Genomic DNA, 6,322 nt, shown 5'->3' with positions numbered 1-6,322 from the left:
GTGAATTTCAGTGCCTTCCCCAAAGATAATAACGCGTTAGATTCTTTAGGCGCGATTTAATTAAACTACATTCTTAAATTCGGGTGCGCATTTATGTGACCCAAATCCAAATCTCAATGGAGTCGGAATGTATTAGCAACCACGAGCGCGTTGATTGTGACGTGGTCTGAGATGCATTTTCACGACGTTGCAATTCCATAAAAAAAAATAATACAAGCGGTTTAAACTTAATAAAAGCACACAAGTTATAACATGTATTAAAATCAGATGTTTAGCCATTATAACGATTAAGCGACCATGCTAGAACCACGGGATCCGTGGGTGCCTAACACCTTCCCTCGGGTCAACAGAATTCCTTACTTAGAATTTCTGGTTCGCAGACTTCATTTGGAAAGTCGAATATTTTTCTCGAATTGGGATTCAAGATAAACCGGTGACTTGGGACACCAAAAGACAAACCTTTCCCAAGTGGCGACTCTGAAATAAATAAATAATCCCATTTCGAATATTGTCACTTAAAAATGAAAAAACTCCCTCACGCATTTATCCTTCGTGGTAGGCGCGCAAAAAGGAGGTGTGACAGTACTCATACTACACCTACTGTGCATTTTTACACATGCATATGTATGTCTAGTGGCATTGTTGGGCGCAGCGGCATGGTTGATACAGAGACTTAGGTGAGCTGCATCTCTCGAGACTACCCGCAACCAGCAAAGTCTCCTTCAAAGTATTGTACTTTCATTTTCTGTCCAATTTGTACTCCGTACAGTTATTGTATTAAATTTTATTTTCTAGGAATTGCTCATGCACTTGTGACACTGGGTTTTAGGATAACTATGGGATTATTCAGTATTTAAATTTGTTAAAGACTCCATTATTTTCTTGGTTATGTTCATTGTTTATTGTTTAATTTAAGGAAATGAAATGATTTCAAAAATACCAGAATGAGGAATTTATTTAACTTATTGGTGTTGGCTTGCCTGACAAGTGGTGTCCGACGCCATCTCGACCGTTAATGGATTTTGGCTCATGACAATATGGTATTAGTGCACTAGCTTCCCATAGGTCTTACGACTCATGAGCGAGTCAAGCGAATAGGTACGGAGACGTCTGTACTTATCTTTGAGAGGCTACAAGGCTGTTAGGAGCACTTCCCTTCTTGATTCCTCATCATGTGGTTTAATTCCTTTGAGGCTTATGCCTTCATTTCTTTCCAATTCAATCTTAAGTGAACAGTGGTTCTAAATCAGAAATTGAGGAATTTTAATGGTACTATAGATAAGGTGCGACATGTTTCTCCCTGCGTAGATATTTGGGATATTGTCGTCGACTTGCAGAAGGATATTCTATCATTTCAGCTCAGTAGTTATACTTCATAGAGCGAGGCTATGCACAAGTTGTTATGATGCCTATGTGTTGGGACAGTGAATGACTTGAAAGAAGGTTTACTCAGAGCACGATTCAGAGATTCAGTATTTTATTTCTGGTGGTAGAAAGGCAATCGGACTATAAATGTTTAGGTTTGGGTTGATGGGGTAACGACACTTGGTATTTTCAAGTATGGTGGAATTTTTATCTACGACTTGGTGTCGTCGTCCACGATTGAATGTGTTAAGTTCGCCGGCGTTATGATCTTCTACAATTCACCTTAGGGCCAAGATACTGTGAGATAGTATTGGAGAAGTGACTGTCAGAGATCGCGGGGGTGTGGTGGTTCAGGATTGAATGGGTATTTCTAATGTTGACAGCTCGAGAAGCAAGATCTTCAGAAAGGGTTGAAGTTAGTAGTAATCTGTCAGTTCAAGTGCTACAGAGATAGATATTCATCTAATGCAACAACTGGGCAGCAAATGATGAGGAAGGACATGTGGGAAGTGTCAAGCGGTGGTTAAATTTTTAGAAGGCCAGGTGTAAGAAGCGAAAGTCAAGTAGTTGCTTAAAGGAGTGAGTTTTGACCAAAGTGGGAGAGTGGCAGAGTAGCATATGGGTTCAGTGGCAGGATAACTACATGCCTTGAGGAAAAGTTTAGAGTGATTTGGGAATTTTAGTGGACGGTGATTGGGTCCACAGACTTAATTTTAAATATTGGTTATAATACGGTGGGAGATTGGATGAAACAGAAAAGGATTTGCTTGGTACGAAGAAAGATGCAATATAACTTTGAATTGGAAGATATTGTCGCACATTTAGTTGATGTCCATAAGAAGTGAACGGACTAGTATACTTGGTGAATAAGCATGGGCTCGGGATGTGTTATTGATGTCGTAGGGATTGTACCCTGTGTAGTGATGTTGGAAAATGTTAGCGTGTAATTTCTACAGGTGGGTTATCTCCTATGAACAAGTCAGCGGTCGCATGGTTTGGCAAAGCTTATGCGAAGGATTTTACTAATTATCTAGTAAGAAGTCGAATATGTGAATGTTACTAGATATTTAGAGTGTTCATGAAATGCTAACAGAAGGATTTCGAGGAATTTGGCGGGTTGGTTGTGTAAGATCATGTCAACAATGAAAAAAGAATCTTGGTGGGTTCCAGAGTTGTGTAATTGTAGCTTCAAGCTAAGTGGGAGGGTCACACCGCCTATGATTAGGCTACATGGGGACCTACTTGTGAAGTTTGGGTTATCGCCTATGAGTTATTATAGCTAAGGGAAAAGAACATAAGTGGTAATTTTAGCAAAGGAATTGATAAAGATATGCTATAGTTGGCCTTATTGACTTATGTTCAAGCTTTGGGAAGATTCAGGATTTATGTTTCGTACAGAGGTGACTTACAAGGGAAGTGATTCAGTAGGGTGCTTCATTAAGATGGTTGTTCATGTGACAGCGAAGCCTTGGAGTTGATTATATTCGGGACCAAGCCAGAGTGGGTGACTCTCAACAACGGTCCTAGTGAATTCAAAGGTTAAAAATGTGGTGCCAAAGGATTCAAGCCCACAGTATGGTGAAGAATCGAGCTTTTGTAGCAGATTATGCTAAGAGACTCAGAATGTTCAATGATGTTTTCGACTTGCAATGTAGCATTGGTAGGAAAAAGAGAAAAAGACTTCGGATTTGTAGAGGAATTATCAGAATGGGTGTATCAGTTTAAGATGCGAATGTGCGTGTAAGGAGGGTATGAAACAATTCATGGGTTTGGAGACAATGTTGTCTCGTGGAATGGGGTCACTCTAGGTGAGTGCAGATTTAGGTTGGTGATCTAAGGAATAGAGCTATTATTATCTCTAAGGCAAGTTAGGGATGAATTAGAAGAAGTTGGATTGGTTAGCCATAGTTGAATTGGCATAGTGGTGGCGGTACGTGTGAGGCTCAACGGCCGCCGTAATTGATTTTATTTGGAAGTATTCAAGTATTATGGCATGTTATGTGTAGGGGGATTTCGAAAGGGTTATGGTGGTTTAGACCACTACTTGAGGATTTGAATGTTCTACGATTATGACTAGTTACTCGCATATTGATATTGTTATCTTGGAATGAGTTATGTAAATAGTTTCTAGGTGATGAAGTGTTTACCATATTAGTGATTTAGGAGTTATGATGAATTTCTTGTACTATCGTATAATGGCTTTTTAGGTGCAGTGAGTGGTATGAAATTTGAAAGTGAGGATCAAGGTTGCGGTTTGGTGTTTGATGAGGATGTCACAAGCTCGGATGAGCAGGAAGGGGATTTGGATATTTGGAGTAAGTTGGTATTGTCTTCAGCGTCACCTGAGATCAACATTTTTTGTTGGAGGATTTGCATCTTGGTTACAGATTTTTTATATACTTTACCACATAAGTGTGACCGGTGGTATAGATGTGCAGACTCGTTAACTAGTACAGAAAGTCATGGGAGTGTACCTAGAGAGAAGATTGTATAAGTGTGATATGTAGTCACTTAATTAATAAAAGATTTAAACCAAGTGTTAAGATTGTGGTAGTATCACTAATTTGAGAATTTTTTCCTGAAGGGCACTCAGTTTATTGGTTTGTGAGGTTTGCTTCGGATATGAGGGTTGTTCTTGTGAGTCATGGGAAAAAGGGTTTATTATAGACCCTTGAAATGTTATTAGCCTAGTGTGATGCGGTCAGAATAAGCTCGAGGTCGATGGGTGGATTTAAATATGAATATGGGCTCTATATCAGGCCAGATGTGTTCATTTCAGCATAACACTCCTTATGGAGGAGTATTTGGACGTTGGATGTTATCTCGTCGTCGACTATTTCATGTAATACTATATTGTGTCGTATGAGTTGTGAGGCGGCTTAATTATTTCCTTATGTGTTGAGGTTCCATGTAGTAATGGTGTTATGTGATCAGGATGGCTCTTGATATTCAAATCATATATCGTACCTCAGTTGCGCTTGAGTTTTGTAGCGTATGGAACTATCTGTATCCCTAGGGATGATATTATACACTTAGCGTGCTTGTGGCCGATATTCATTATTTGGTAGTAATGAGCACTCTAGCTCGGTATGTATCTCTTTATATAGATTTATGTGTGGATCGGGTGGCACGCCGCCACGGGTATGTTGTTTTAATCGGGTTGCACGCCACAACAGAGTGATGTTGGGTACAGTCCCCAATATTCTATTTTGTGTGTTTTGTTTCCCATTAAAGGAAGGTTTATAATGACTTTTCGGTTGTCTAATTAGTTGTGTGAGTTGAGTAGTTTTTTCCAGAGTTTGTTTTCCTTATGTATCACATTCAAATATGTAGCCTATTGGCACATTATGGCATTATGCGAGACTTTTTGGTCATGTCTGGGCGAGACAAGATTATTGGATCTAGGATCAGTGCTATCGGATTATATGAAATATATCAAAGAGCAAATACCATTATTTGGTTTAGAATGAGGTAATGGTTCTTGTCAGGAGTATAGACTCAATGATTGTTGACTCGGGAGTTGGTTATAAATTTCTACACATCTCTTCCGTCGTGGAGGCATTGCGAGAGTTGGAACAAGACTTATATATGTCATGGGGTGCATTGTGAGCATTAACTTCGAGAAATGTCGACTATTATGATCAGAGAGTGTTATTATGGTCTTGTGAATGATGTGGTGCATGGTATGAATTCATCAAGGGTATGCATTCATGTTCTGATACAGCATATGGTGATTGATACGGCATTCACATATTGGAAGAAGGCTTGGTGAAGAATTTTGGATGTTGGAACTGGGTTCTAAGGTTTATTTGCCTAAATGAAAGAGGATGTCTTCAAATGTGATCGAGCCAATGTGCTCAACTGAGTTGTGGTAGCGCTGGTAGGTGCACGAGGTGTTAAATAGTAATTTCAGACTACTCCAGCGCAATTGTCAGCATGATCGAGGACGAACGTTTGTTTAAGTGGGAGAGAATGTAATGACCCGGCCGGTTGTTTTGAGCTCTAGCACGTCGTTTGGCAGTTTGAGGCCATGCATAGCTTCACTTTAGGCATTTTGACTTGCACGCATGGTCGGAATTGAATTTTGGGAAGTTCAGAGTTGATTTTGAGAGAAAATTCTCATTTCACAAGCTTTTAGTTGAAACAATTTCCTAAGGTTTGATTTTTGAGTAAAAGACCTCAGAATCGGGATTAGAAGGTTCTAATAAGGTAGTATGATAATTTTGGACTTGGGCATATGTCCGAATCGGGTTTTGGATGACCCGTGAACATTTTAGGGCCTATTGTGGAAATTGACATTTTAGAAGAATTTCATAAATTTGGGTTGCAGTGCATTTCAATGTTATCGATGTTCCCTTGGGATTTTTAGTATGTGAATAACTTCTTATGGTGATTCTGGTATTGGGAGCGCGCCCGGAAATTTATTCGGACGTCCGTAGATCATTTTTGGGGTCTTTTGGCAAAAGTTAGAAATTTGAAGGTTTTTGAGATGTTTGACCGAAAGTTGACTTTTTGATATCCGGGTCAGATTTCAATTCCGGAAGTTGGAGTAGGTCCATAATGTTGAATGTGACCTGTGTGCAAAATTTGAGGTCAATCAGACATGATTTGATTGGTTTCGACATCGAATGTAGAAGTTCGAAGTTCTAAAGTTCATTAAGCTTGTATTGGGTTGTGATTCATGATTTCTATATTGTTTGATGTGATTTGAGGCGTCGGTCTGGTCTGTGTTATGTTATGGGATTGGTCTGTGCGATTGGATGGGGACCCAGGGGCTTCAGGTGTGTTTCAGATCATTTGGGGTTGTTTTGCTCATGCTAGTGTCTAGTGTTGTTCTTCACGTTCGCGTGGATCCTCCAGCATTCACGAAGAAGAATTTGGCTTCAGGAACTTTGTCATTCGCATTCACGAAGGTATCCTCGTGTTTGCGAAGAGGGAGATCTCTGTTGCACAAGTC

The sequence above is a fragment of the Nicotiana sylvestris genome, chromosome 1 (genome assembly GCF_000393655.2).
Source record: "Nicotiana sylvestris chromosome 1, ASM39365v2, whole genome shotgun sequence".
Lineage (NCBI taxonomy): Eukaryota > Viridiplantae > Streptophyta > Magnoliopsida > Solanales > Solanaceae > Nicotiana > Nicotiana sylvestris.
This window is presented reverse-complemented; position numbering follows the sequence as displayed.